Source organism: Pinus tabuliformis, chromosome X (assembly GCF_031772625.1).
Source record: "Pinus tabuliformis cultivar Carrire ecotype Pingquan chromosome X, CPIR1, whole genome shotgun sequence".
NCBI classification, from domain to species: domain Eukaryota; kingdom Viridiplantae; phylum Streptophyta; class Pinopsida; order Pinales; family Pinaceae; genus Pinus; species Pinus tabuliformis.
In genome coordinates this window covers 255,025,541-255,040,738 of record NC_142308.1, presented here as the reverse complement: position 1 = coordinate 255,040,738, position 15,198 = coordinate 255,025,541, and positions in this window count along the sequence as shown.

The following is a 15,198-nucleotide window of genomic DNA, read 5'->3' as shown; positions in this document are numbered from 1 at the left end:
TCATTGCGAATAGAGCCAATATGAGATTTTGCATCATTTTAAATCCATGTTTGAAAGTTCTTGAATGTTTGAAAAGAATTAGATTTGTTATTCAATAGATAAACCCAACAAATTCTGGTGGAGTCATCAATAAATGTCATCATATATTTATTTCCATTTGCAGAAGGAACATGCATTGGACCACATAAATATGAATGAATGAGTCCAAGTTTTTGATGTGCTCTGGAATGTGAATCATGAAAATACTGTTTTATATGCTTTCCTAGAATACAAGCATCACATTGCTTAAGTTTCCTAGGAATTGTAGGCAAACCAGTAACGCCATTTTTCTTCAACAAGCAAAGGCTTTCATAGTTCAAGTGTCCAAATCTAGCATGCCATAAAAGACTTGATGGAAATATACTTTCATCATAATAAGAACTGTATGAGATATTTTGTGCACGAGCAGAGGTATCTTGTAGCTTCAGAAGTCTTTCTTCTTTTGTCCCTGTCATGACAAGTGAGTGAAATGACACTTTTCTAACCTCAACCTTACCATCAAACATATGAATGGAGTGTCGTTGGTGGCGGATGTGGACCAAGGATAACAAGTTTCTCCTTAGTTGTGGGAGATATACAACATCACGCAGAAGAAAGTCTGGAAGACTAGGCAATTTGAGCCTGATTGTGCCAAGCCTTGATAGCTTGAGTTTTGATTTGTTTGCAAAATATACTGCTCCATCAAGATTATTAGTAAATTCTTCAAAAAAATCTCTTCTAAAAGTCATGTGGCAAGTTGCTCCTGAATCAAGCAACCAATCATTTTTCCAAGAAGCAAGTGGAGCATTAAACAAGTCTTCATTTACTCCAATATTACAATGTGCCACAACATAGTGAGTGGATTCAGGTGCTTTACCTTTGTCTTTGTCATTGGTTTTACCTTTGGGTTGATTTCTTTCCTTCTCAATTCTGTCCCAAGGAAACTTTCATGTGGATGAATCATGTGATCCATCTCTATTACAACATATGCTATGAAGATCAGGTTTTTCTCCTTGAGAGTGTCTGCCCCCCCTGCCTCTGAAATTTCTTCTTCCTCTTCCTCTTCGACCACCTCTTCCTCTAGAAGAATCTTGAGAATGATCCTTATCTCTATGTGCAAGACACACAGTTTCTTCATAAGGCTGAGGAGATTTCTTTTTTCCAAAATCCTTTTCTCTCTCAGCAAACTTTTTCACAAGGGAGTCAAAGGTAATCTCTTTGAGGTTTCCATTTGCTTGCAATGACTCAAGGTAATTTGAATAAGTGGGATAAAGTGCCTTGACAAAAGCTATCAGAGGAATGTCTAGTTCAACATTAGTGACTTTGATATCATGCATAATAGATCTTACTTCTGATGCTAAAGCAAGAGGATCATCATTTTTCAATTCCAAGCTGAACAATTTAATCATCAATTGGACAACTTCAAGTTGAGTCATAGAGTTCATTCAATTTCTATAAATTCAAGCTTGTGATTTTAATAAATTCCGAACGGATTTTAGAGAAATTAGACCGGAAAAACCCACTAGAAAAACTTCCAAAAAATTTCCCTAAAACAACTCGTTAATTTTTTAATTATTATTATTATTATTTTAAAATATATAAACAACATAGAACAAATAGATAAAAATGATCAAATTTAAAAATATAATAAGATAAAATATAAATAATTTAACATTTTTTTAAAATATTGTTATTTATGAAATTGAGTTGTAAGATTTTAAAAATGGAATATATTAAAATATAGTGTAATTAACGTGTTAATTATTATTGTTATTTTTAAAAATAATTTAACTTTTTAAACCGTTTTTATTGATATTTTTAAAATATCCACACAACTGAAATCGTATGAACACTATGAAATTTGATGGTAAAAATAAATTCGATGAAGCATCTAAGGATGAGCCACAAGCTCTGTGCTAATATTCAACAGACAATATGCTCTGAATTCTCCAACCTTAGCCCACGATGAAATGTTCAATGCTTCTGCCTTAATTGATGCCAAAGGAAGTAAAAACGTAAAATATAGCAGCAAGCACTGTTGCATGATAGCTTTCATGTAATCGACAAGAGTCCCTTACTTAGCATCAAGCATGCAATACTCTCCAACTATGCCTTTTTTGCCTTTCTCCACCCTAGATAAGATGTCCTTTTAGTTACATCATCTCTTGGTGGTACTTATTCCTCCTGGAATTTTTGTGAATTATGGGTGGTTATAACTTTGAAAACTGCAAGAGATGATGATTCTCTACTGATAACTCTGCATCAATGGAATAGGGGGGATGTGGAAGAAGAGACAGGGTTTCAAGTTGCTGCAAGTGTTGATCTCCATGGAGGGGCACAAAGGGGGGAGCTCCACTCCCTCCTACGGGCAGGCCGTGGCCAGCCAAGGTAAGAAACCAATAGAATCTGTCAGAGGTCCTTCAGGAGAAGGGAAAAGGAACATAGAAGAGGATCAAGATTTAACCAAATCAAGGGAGGACAATAGCACAAAAGAAAATGAGGAAGAAGACAAGACACAGGGAGCAGAAAACAAAGAGCAAAAGGGGCCATGTAAACCCAAGACTGAGGTCACACCCAGAGTAGTATTAAATGATCCTGCTCTGCAAGTGCACAGAGACCACATGCAGACCTATGCTATCATTTGTAAATTCATGGGATTATGGCCCACTGAAAATGCATTACAAATGTGGATTAAATACTACTGGAAACCAAAAGGAAGCATAGACATACATTTGGGGTCAAAAGGTTTCTTCACTGTGGTCTTTACAAATATTGAGGACAAAGACAGAGTGTTTGAAGGAGGGCCCTACTTCTATGTAGCAGCAGGCCTCTACATGCGGCCATGGATGATGAATTTTGTCCCGGAGTGAGAGACTTTCACTTCGGTCTTGGTCTGGGTAAGACTCTACTCCCTACCTCTTGATTACTGGCAAACGGAATCATTATCTGCCATAGGAAATAAACTAGGGCATTTTGTCAAAGCTTCTGAGGCCACCAGAAGGGGAAAATACACTTCCTTCGCACGAATATGTGTGGAGATGGATCTCTCTGGAGCTCTACCGGATGAGGTCATCTTGGAAGTTTTTGATGAAGAATGGGTGCAAATAGTAGATTATGAACATATTCCCTTCAGATGTCGCAGGTGCCATGAGCATGGGCATCTATTTAGATACTTCCCTCTCAGTAAAACAGAGAACAAAAGTAAAGCTACCACAATGAAAGATACTGAAAGCTTCCACAAAGTGGGATATAGAGGAAAAGGGGGCAAAAGTGGAACAAAGCAACATCAAACAGAAGGGCGACAAGTCAGTCTGAACAGGTTCCAAGTACTTGAAGAAGAGGAGGAGATAGCAAAATTAGATCAGGTAATGGAAGGGAGCCCAGGGGAGAAGGAGAAAGAAGAAGATAATGAACAAGCACAAGATATTAATAAACAAAAAGAGACTATGCTAAGCGATGGAGAACTGGAGATGGATCAAGAAATGACCCAGAGTGAGATGGAAATAGAGGATCATGAACTGCAGGAGATTCTTGATAGAGAACACCAAGATTTGGAAGGGTTCTTGAAACAGGGGACCATGGGAGGGGTAGGCTCACTACCTCAAGAAGAGTTCAACAAAGTACAACAACTGTTCCTATGGAAAACTCAGGCTAAAGGGCCAAAAAGGCAAAGAAACAATGAAAGGCAAGGCAATGAAGGTGTGAAAACTATGAAAACCACACCAGGATTAGCTCCTAGAAACCCAAGAAATAAAAGAGGAAGAAAAAAGCAGAACGAGTTATTGATGGAATGTGGAAAGCTAATGATAGATTCAAGTAAGATGAAAGGCCTAACTCGCTGCTCCTTTACAAATCTTTAATAATGATGTTCACATCTTGGAATATCAGAGGTCTAGGTAGTAAGAGAAAACAAAGAATACTTAGCAATAGAGTGAAACAAGAAGCTCCGGATATGATATTTATCCAGGAAACTAAATGTTCCTTTCAAAAAATAAAAGAAATTCACAGAAAATGGCTGAATAGATTTGAGTTTCTAGAAGTTAAAGGAGATAATACAGTAGGAGGCATACTCACTCTTTGGAACCCCCAAAAGATTGGCATAATAGATGCTAAGGCATCTAGGAATTATCTATCACTAGTTATTCAGCCTGTGGGAGATAGGGATACTTATCTGGTCATGAATGTTTATGGCCCTTAAAGAATGGATGATAAACTCAGGTTTCTAGATTCTCTTATGGATTTAAGAGATAGACATGCAGGAGTACCATGGATCATGGGTGGAGAGTCCCACATGATCAAATCACTTTCGGAGAAAAAGGGGGGAACCAAAACTTTAAACAAAGACTCTACAACATTTCAAACTTTTATAGATAATATGAAGCTAGTTGACACTGACATGAGTAATGGCCTCTTTACTTGGAACAATAAAAGAGGAGGAGAGTCTCAAGTAGCCTCAAAGTTAGACAGATTCATAATCTCAGAGGACCTTATGCTCATTGATAAGCAAATGATAGCGATAATTCTCCCCTTTGGAGGCTCAGACCATTGGCCTGTACAACTTGAGGTTCAGGGCATTGGTACCCCCAAGAACAGACCTTTTAGATTTGAGAATATTTGGCTCACCCACCCAAATTTCATTAGCAACATTTCAAAATGGTGGACAGAAGATCTGCATATGCAAGGGACAAGAATGTTTTTGCTACACAAAAGACTAAATCACATCAAGCTCAGACTTAAAGAATGGAACAAGAATGAATTTGGCAATATTTTTGAAGCGAAAAAAGTTGTTGAAGATAAAATGCAGGAACTCAATCAAGCCCTTATCACGGATGGCTTTGATAAAGTCAGAAATGATCAGGTCACCAAACATCATCAAGACTGGGAGAGTTTATGTAAACAAGAGGAAATATTTTGGAGATAAAAGTCTAGAGTTCAATGGCTAAAATAAGGGGAGCGAAACAGTGGATTTTTCCATAGATCCACCTTGGCGAACAGATCTCATAAAAAGATCTCTTCGATCAAGGACGAGGGAGTTAATATACTTAATTCCCATGAAGATATAGAAACTATGCTAGTTCAACACTTTCGAGGTATAACAAAGGAAACCATCTCAGATAGAGATCATTTTATCAGGGACTTAACAAGGCATATACCCAGGCTTGTAACAAGAGAGGATACTTTCAATCTTAATAGGCCAGTGACTGAAGAGGAGGTAAGTGAGGTCATCAAAGAAATACAGAGTGGTAAAGTGCCAAGCCCTGATGGTTTCAATGTGGATTTCTTCAAAGCTTGCTGGAACATTGTTAAACAAGACATTCTGAATGTGGTGGAGGATTCCAGGAGGAATAGAACCATTTTGAAGGTGCTCAATACTTCCTTCATCTCCTTGATCCCCAAACAGGACAATGCTCAAACCCCAGATAGGTTTAGACCCATAGCTTTGTGCAATGTGGTATACAAGATAATACCCAAGGTTGTGGCCAATAGACTCAAACCTCTTCTTCCTACTCTAGTTTCTGTGGAGCAATCTATTTATGTGGAGGGTAGAAAAATTCTCAATAACATCATTCAAGTGCATGAGGTGGTGCACTCTTTGTTAAGCAAGAGTAAGGCTGGCATGATTATGCAATTGGATCTAGCCAAAGCTTACGATAAGTTGAATTGGACCTATATCAGGAAGGTCCTTATAGCCTTTGGGTTTGATCATAACTGGGTAAGATGGGTCATGGCCCTGGTAACTTCTTCCAGCTTTTCAATTCTAGTTAATGGTTCTCCTTCCAAGACTTTTACTCCTTCAAGAGGCCTCAGGCAAGGAGATCTGCTCTCTCCCTTTCTCTTCATCCTCATGATGGAAGGACTTGGTTGGTCAATCAAGCATGCGAAAGAAGCTGGTAACATCAAGGGTATCCAACTTTCTGAGACTGGATAGGCTTGGAACCATCAACAATTTGTTGATGATACTATGCTGCAAGGACTCCCCACGGTCAAAGAAGCACTAGCTTATAAACAAATCCTGTGTGACTTTGCCATGGCTACAGGTATGGAATTTAATCTCTCCAAATCTAAGATTTTTTTCTTTAACACCAATATTTCTATTCAGAGAAATATCTCCAGAATTTTGGGCTTTCAAAGGGATGTCCTTCCTTCCAAATACTTGGGAGTTCCTCTAACTGATAAACCTTTGCACAAGAGCATCTGGGAACCGGTGATTAATAAGATGTAGGATAAAATTAGGAAATGGACTATTAGATCTTTAAACTTGGTTGGTCGGTTAGTGCTTACTAAAGCTGCACTTCAATCAATCCCCATCTTCATGCTATCTGCCCTTACAGCTCCAAAAGGAGTTCTGCAACAATTTAGAACCATTCAAAGATATTTTCTTTGGGTTAAAGGGGAGGAGAGAAAGAAATGGGCCTTGGTAGACTGGGATAAGATTTGCAAACCTAAAAACCATGGGGGTCTTGGATTGGATGATCTGGAAGTACTAAGCAAAGTTTTAGGGGCAAAATTATGGTGGCGTTGGGTTAAAGATCCAAAGGCTCAGTGGACTAGTATCTGGAAAGAAAAATATGCCAACACTTGGCATGATAATGATCACATAAGGATGACTGGCATCATAAAAGGCTCACACATTTGGAATAAGTCCTGGGAGAATAGAGACTTAGTACAAAAAAATAGCTTCTGGGAAATCAGAGAGGGAGATCTTGCTTTGTTTTGGGAGGATAAATGGCAACAGGAACCTACACTGTTAAGAGAGGACTTTCTGGACCTCAATAAAGAAACTGATTCCAAAGGGTTACTTAAGGTAAAAGATTTTTGGGATCAAACCAATAGTGAAGGTAAATGGAGAACCTGGAAGAATATAGATTACAGAGATGGTAGCCCCTTGAAAGCTAAAGCTGAGGCACTTCTGAAAATGTTGGACCAAAGGAAAATTTTAGTGACAGGGGGGCATGACCAACTTAGATGGGGAAACAATAATGAATGTAACTTCATCCTTAAGGAGGAAAAATGCATACTCCTTGAGCTGGACTCCAATGTACCAGATAGGGTTTGGCAGAACCTATGGAGGCATCAAGGATGGATGAAGATCAAACTCTTCATATGGCTGATTCATCATAAGAAAATTCTGACTTGGGACAACATTCGGAAGAGGGGTGTTCTGGGTCCTTCCAGATGCCAGCTCTGTGAAGCCCAAGAGGAAATAATGGAGCACCTTCTCAATAATTGCATTTTCACCTCCAGGTTGTGGGATACTTTTGCCACTATTTTCCAATAGAAAGACAGGGACAAAGGAAGCATAATCAAGACCCTAATGAAATGGAGATGAAACTTCTCTGATTATGATTTTATTTGCTCAGCTTGGGCTTTAACGCCAAGCTTCTTAATATGGAATGTTTGGAAAGAAAGGAACAGCAAAATCTTCAAAAATGAAAAAAAGTCCTCCCAAAGCATTTTTGAGCAGATCTTAAGACAGCTTAAGGAGACGGTAGGTACTATAGTGCGAACTAACCCAAAGAATCCACCTTCAGAAGCTGAAATGTAGATACTTCTTCGGTTGGGTATGCAGGGGCTTATACCATAGGGCTTGGACAAGATGGTTATGAAACTAGACACTAAGCAGGATTACTGGCATCCTCCCCCTCAGGGTTTTTTGAAATACAACATTGATGGGGCCTCAAAAGGAAACCCGGGTATTGTTGGCTTTGAAGGGGTGTTAAGGGATGAAAATGGTTGCATCCTTTTTATTTTTCATTGCCATTTGGGAAAAACCACTAACAATATGGCAGAATTAATGGCTCTTGAGCAATGTTTAGATTTCCTGAAGCAGGATAATCTCCAGAATATAATAGTGGAAGCTGATTCTGAGTTAATCATTAACTCGGTTAAGAGAATTAGCTATGGTACGGATCCAGAAAAAGTCTCAAAACACTGGAGGCTACTTCAGATCTTTCAACAGATTCAACTTCACCTCCAGTGCTTATGTACCATGAGTTTTACCCATGTGCAATGGACGACAAATAAATTGGCGGACATTCTGGCCAATTATGGGGTGCTCTGCACCAAAAGCAGGGTCGAGCTGAGTTAGCAAGAGATGCCTTAGAATAGATTAAAGGCGCATTGTCAAGATCAGGCGGATGAGGACAGAATGGTGTTTAGAAACAGAGCCATAGAGATGGGGTCTAGTTGATTTGGATGCATTATGAAGTGTTTTTTCCAAAGTGAAGTCATTTTTGGGATGCAAGTCTTTGTCGGCCTCCTAAACCCTGGTAAATACATTCACAAAAGTCTCAGGTGCATGTTGCTCGACAGATGCTGTTTCTCGGATAAACGACTGGATGGATGGATTTTCATCTTCCTTCGGTTCATTCGCCCGAGGAGATGGAATGGTGCGAGGGGCCGGAGTCCAGGCTTTCTCAGCAGACTCAAAACCCCCATTTTTCTTTCTGTGGTGGCTTTACCGCTTTCGGGGTGGTTTCCGGTTTTTTGCATGCCCTTCAAGCTGGAAGCAGTTTTTCCGAGTTGGGAGCGATGCCACTCACCAAGAAACACGTGGCCAAGGGAGGGGAAGGAATACCGCCCTCATTGCGAGGTAATTCTTGGGGCTTTTGGCTTGTGCGATATGTTCCTTAGCCGTCGGATCATGCACGACGAATCTACGGTCAAGAATGAGCGAGCATGTTGGTGGGTCCAAGTCGTTTATCGCGCGGTTATTCCCTGGGCATTTTGGTCTTGCGATATTATCCTCCGCCATTGGATCTGGTGAGGAGAATCGACGGTTAAGGATAAGTATGCAGGTCCGGGTGAGGGCTATGTTCCGTGCTTGTTTTGCTTCATGGTGGAAATCGGTGGATTTCAAGAGAACTACATGCTCGAGGGTTATTCCCTCATTTGGACCCGAAATCCTTTTTGAGTGGTCCCTATTTCCTCATCGGGTCTGTTTATCATTATAATGTGTTTGCACGTTCTCGCCCCGATTTGAGCCTCGTCCGTCAGATCTCTGAGGGGGTTCGAACGGTCTTGTCTTGTGATTGGCTTTTGAGGGCATTGTATTTTTTTGTGGGCCCTTGGCTATGTTTTTTAAGCCTTCAGCTCAGTGACCTAAGATTTAAAAGGATATATTTTTCTTTGGTCCACAGTTCCTTTGTGACTGTGTATTTTATGTAATTTGTTTTCCGATTTAATGAAATAGAAGGTACAACTCTTACTTCAGCAAAAAAAAGGATAGCTTTCATGTAATTGATTGTAATGGAGAAAATCCTAAACAACAGATTAAACTAATATGTCGTTGGCTTGTTTTGCTGGAAGAGGCCGGTAATTAGCAAAATATATCGAAATTAAAGATGTCGTGCCTTTCCTATTATATGAATCTGGAGAGCAAAATCAACGAAATTAATAATCAATAAATCCGTTGATGTGAGCAACTCACCATTCAGCAACATGCTTCGAGATTTGATTGGCATGTGAAAAATGTGGTCTGAAATTCCCAACTGCGACCACAAAGATCTTATCCAACACGTGGAGGAATTGATTCTCTGCGGCAGCATTATGACCAGTGCAGGAGAGCTTCTGCTAAAAAAATTCCACATATGTTATTAGGTTCCTATGACAACTTGTCATTTTGTGGCTTTGGTTCCCGCCCAAAGTGTTTTTTTTGGTATATTTATTTTTAAAAGGAGTTGTTTTTAGTGTGATTTTTTGAACATTTTATCTGTGAAAAAATTGAGGTGAAATCTTGATTTGTGTTTTTTAAACTGTTTTTTAAATTGTATATATAGATTCACTACCCTGAAAAATCCTAGGGCACTTCAATTGTGTACGGGTTACCCATAAAATTTGTGATTTCAATAAATTCCTGCAAGATTTTAGAGAAATTAGTGCAGAAAAACCCACCAGAAAAACTTCCAAAAATCTTACTGAAACAACTCGTCCTAAAACATTTTTCAAATATACATAAAATTCCATGTTTGATATTCTTTAAATTTCTTATAAAAAGAATTCAAATTGCCCATTTCTTAACAAGTCTCCTTTACTAATACATAATTAAAATCTAGTATATCTCGTTTTAAAATTAATTATTTAAAATATTAAATAAAATATAAATTTTATCTTTATCTAATTTTTATCATAAATAAATTCATATTTATACAAGCTAATTAGAAAATAATATATAAACTATTTTTAAAATTTCAAATAACAAATTGAAATGGTCAAATGCACCTTTCCAATATAATAAGTAATGCAAGGCACAATTGCCATATAATATATAATAATAATAAAGCATAATTAATGTTAAAAATGTAAATGTGATTGGGATGATAATGTTGGAAGTCAAGCGGTTAAAGGTATAATTGCGTAACACTAAATATATAATAAAGCATTATTACTTTTAAAACTGTAAATGTGATTATGATGATAATGTTTAAGTGAAGTGGTTAAAGGTATAATTGCAATATAATGATAAATATGAATTAATTTATATTAATTTATAAGCTATAAAGTTTAATATTTTTAAATATAAATGTGATTATGATAATAACGCTGGTTTTTTTTATTAGTCTCTCGACTATAACATTTTATTTTGCAATTGTTTGTTTTTATTGTTTTGGTGAGAGTGTATAATTCTAGCCAAAGTTTTTGGAAAATGAATATATATATTTTTTTTATAAATTAAAAATAATTTTTTAATTTCTGGAAATCTTATTTCTAATCTTCTATTTTTTTTTTTTTTTCCGAAGGTGGTAAAACCTATCAACTCAGGTGTCAAACCAACAGTGAGGACAACCATCTCTGGCTGCTATCCGCGAATGTTGGGTTTGACTCATCACTGTTAAATAGGAAAACCACGCCACCTGGCATAACCCTGCTGGTGGTCCGTAATCGGGAGCAGGCTCTCACTCCTGCCAGATGCCTCTGGGTCTTGGGCCGTTAACCTGTTTCCTTACGTCCGAGGAAGACGAGCTCTTAGCCAAGCAGAAGCAGTTTTACGGCATACTCCAGGCCGATTCTAATCTTCTATTATCTGAGCTAGTTTTTGGAAAATATTGAATATTTCTATTTTCCCATAAATTTAAAAATAATTTTCTAATTTATGGAAATCTTATTTCTAATTTTCTATTACCTGAGTGAGCATTTTTGGTATTTGTTAGTGGTCATTCTATTGGTGAGTGCTTTGATACTAACATTAACACAATGCGTTGACAAAGTCCTTTACGTAATCCGGAGGGGAGGAGGGCAGGGGAACGAGATGGGAGGAGGCGTTTCATCGGTGAGTGTTATGACACTAACATTGACATTGAAACCATAAGAGAGACTGCTAGTTGCCTCTTAGTTATTTTAAGTGTTTTTCTCATTTTAAACTTTTACAGATTTAGTTGTACAAAAGAATAGGTACATGGAGTAGTGAATCTGTACGAAGTGAAGGAGGTGCATGGAGTAGTGAATCTATACGGAATGAATGATGTGTAGGAGAACGATGGTGCCTTCGTTTACAATTCTCTACATCTGTGCATACATTTCCCCTTTGCACATTTCTTATGCATATGTTTTCGCTGAAGGGTGGGCGATTAACCCTCTCCACTATTATGCATTTATTATTTGATTTTGGGATGCAAAGGAGCTATGGAAAAATTGTTGATCCATGATTTTTTTTTGCTATGGATGCATTATTAAATTACATATAACAAAGCACTTAAAAACCATGGAACATAAGCATATAAAAGAAAGATAAAAATACATAATCACGCATGAGATCAAGACATGGAGATTTGATTACGGAGTTCATCCAATTTGGACTACATCTTCGACCCTGTTGAATAGTGGGGAGGCCTTCATTCACTAAATTACATGAAAAGGGAGAAGTACAAGAAGATTTTACATAACACCTTTATACCTCCAATCTGGAAGATAGATGAAAAATGGAGAGCCCAACTCAACAAATAGAGAGCACCATTGACTTCTTGGCGAAAAATCGTGTAGACTCACTTATCTGAACACAATTCAGATAATCGAGCTTTCTGCACCTTCTCGGAACCTTCTGATTCAAGGTTCCGACGACCTACCAGGAGCAGGTGCCGCTGCTCTGCTCTGTAAATCTACGCTTCTCTTTGTTGCCCCCCTCTCGCTGTGTGTATAACCCAATTTATATGCTGGTGGCAAGATCCTTAACAATCCAGACAGTTTAAATAAAACGACAAGTTTAGGTAGGCGAGTTGTTTTGAAATAGAGATTCGTAGGCCCTGAAATAGTTCTGCAGGTAACAACCTGTTTAATCATAGAAAAACCTCCATTGAACAGATCCTATTGGTCGTTCTGCATCAAACATTAAACCGACGGAAGAATACAAGAATTGGCGCATTAATAATTAAACGACGGCTTTATCAGTGATGACCTTAGTCTATCAACACCAATAACCCATCGAAAATCGCAATCGATGGAATCCGAAGGGTGGTACTGTTATCGGGACTTTGCACTTAGCGATGTGCGATAAAAGGTGGACCCAACAGAACTATCAAACTGTAGCGTATAACCATGTCGTGTCCGCAGGCCTTTCAATGTATTGCACTTGGTGGGGATGAGGGTGAATCTCCATAACAGGTCACTACGCAGTGTGAACTGATCTACGAGCCACCGGATCCGATGGGTTTAAAAACCACATCCTATAACCGTATCGCATCTGGGGTTCATCGGCATATCGCAATCAGTGGAGTCGGGGGTAATACATATAATGGGGCGTTGTTCCGTGTGATGTACGATATGTGATTGCGATATCGCAATTGCAACCTGACTCTGCCAGGGTCGATTCTGTAAAACGCTTCCCTTTGCGATGTGCGATATGAGATCATCATGTCACACCTTTTCTTGCTTGGGGCTAATTCTTTAACTGCGGACCTCTGCCTTTTGTGATCAATGAACTATGGGGCAAATGGCAGCCTGCCACTTAGCGCTTCCCCATTCGTTGAAGACTCTGCCACATCATTTTTCTTCCTAGCATTGGTCCAAGTCAAACTTGAACTTTGACTTGCCTTAACTTCTTCATATGAGCTCAAATTCGAGTGTTGTTCACATCGTTGGAATCAGGATGCCAAGCACTTCGATCTGAAGCTAAGTTTTTCAATATTCTGCCACTTTGAAGTTTGAGCCTTTTTACCATGCCATTGGTACTTCTTAGAAATCCACCTAGATCAATCCTCTTGGATCCTCCTGGATCAATCCTCCTAGATCCTCCTAGATTCATCCTCCTATATCAATCCTCCTAGATCCCCCCGGATCAATCCTCCCCACTAAGAGAATATGTTGGTCCTCCAAAAGCATTAAATAATCTGTAACTTCTCTGTGCATTGTTTGCACCACAAGTGTCCTAACAGGTCATCCTTCCTTCTCCTTCACCTTTGTCCTTCAGAGCCATAAGCGATGAGCCAAAAACTGCATCTCCTACAAACCTGTAGTACAATATATTGCAAATTACATGTTTAGCTATGTGACCAAAAAAATGAGCCAAGCATCCCATTCTTGCCACGAGTTTATAACACATACTCTGTGGTCATGTTTACATAAAAATGGAAACAATACTCCAACTATCAATACAAGGCCAAAAATCATTGTTTCTTCCATAAGTGATGGAAAAAACATCATCACTGCAACACATGATTTACAAAAATAAGGCCAAACACTATTGTTGCTTCATGAAGTGATGGAAACATATCATCACTTCCACAGTTTTAAATGCAACACAAAATAAATCCAAACATCATTGTTGTTGCAACAAGTGATGGAAAACACATCATCACTTTTATAGTTTAAAATGCAACACATGATTTTCAAAAATAAGGCCATGACATTCTACCACACCTAGAAGAACCACCTCTCACTTATTAAAGTGACTGGGTCGTCCCTTTGTGGTGCCATCGCTGGTCGAACAACTATTTCACCTAGTTCATGCACGAATGCTTTGTCCTTGTGATGCTATTCTCGATGGAGCCTCCAACACATGGATCTTTGATGACCACCTATGTTGCAATGACTACATTAAGCCTTCTTCCTCCATATTTGCTTTACCTTCTTCTTTTCCTGTTATTTAGAGGACCTTTCACGCCTCATCCTTTTTTGTGTTGCTATTCTCCTCTAGCACTCCGCAAACACATGGTTATACAATCCACAAAAATTGCAAGTTCTTCCATGCCATGATTTTCATTCATTTTTAACAATATGGTTGTAATCAAAATGAACATTAGAATACCGAGACTTGTTATACCTTTCTTTTTGGTCTCTGGTATGATCATGGGAACGAGAGCTTACCTAAGCTCTTTCTCTCCAATGCATACTGACATAGGTTGATGATGATGTATTCCCATCATCCTCTTTCTTTGACTGTTTCAACAATGTCATGGAAGCTTATCACATCTTTGAGAACTATCCTTCAGTGCACCCTAACCTTGTGAATCGAGGTCTTTTCTCAACCTCTAATAGCTGAGTAATGCCTTGGATATTAATACTAAGTCCTCCTTCTTCCTTGTACCTCATATCGGTAAGAAGTCTCATGTTTTTCCCTGTAATGGGTACTTCCATAGTTCCAACAAGAATTATATCATGCAAAGACAAAATTGAAGAGAAATCAACATCTTTTACCTCCACTGTCTATTTGGAAAGCATTGACGAGGGCTTCTCATCATCTGTCGTTGGTGGTTTGCTGGTTGTTTTAGCGCATTCCCCAACCTCCTTCCTTACATACCCAAGTCCTACATGACGGGGTAATTCCTCTACTTTGATGGGGTTTAAGATGCCTTGGCCATTAATGCCGAGGCCTTTCTCCTCATACCCCATTCTCTTTAACAATTTGCAGTTGATAGCAGTGGTGTGTTCTTCAAAACTGGCGAAATCATTATCAGGAAAAATATACCGAGTTGAAGAATTGATTTCTACCTCATGGGAGTTACACTAGAGCTTTTCCAAAGCCTTGTCCTTAGCTTGCAGCTGGCGTAGAAACCTCTATTTCTCCTCTTTCTCTTCCCGTAGTAGCCTCATTAATTCGACATTCTCTTCTTGAAGCCTCTATTTAATCTCCTCATTTGAGGGATGAGAAGACAAGGAAGGCGGTGAATAAGATGAATAAGCATCAAAAAATGTGGATGAAGCACCGCTCTTTGATCTTCCTTTCTTGTCCTCTCTTCTTTCCTCTTC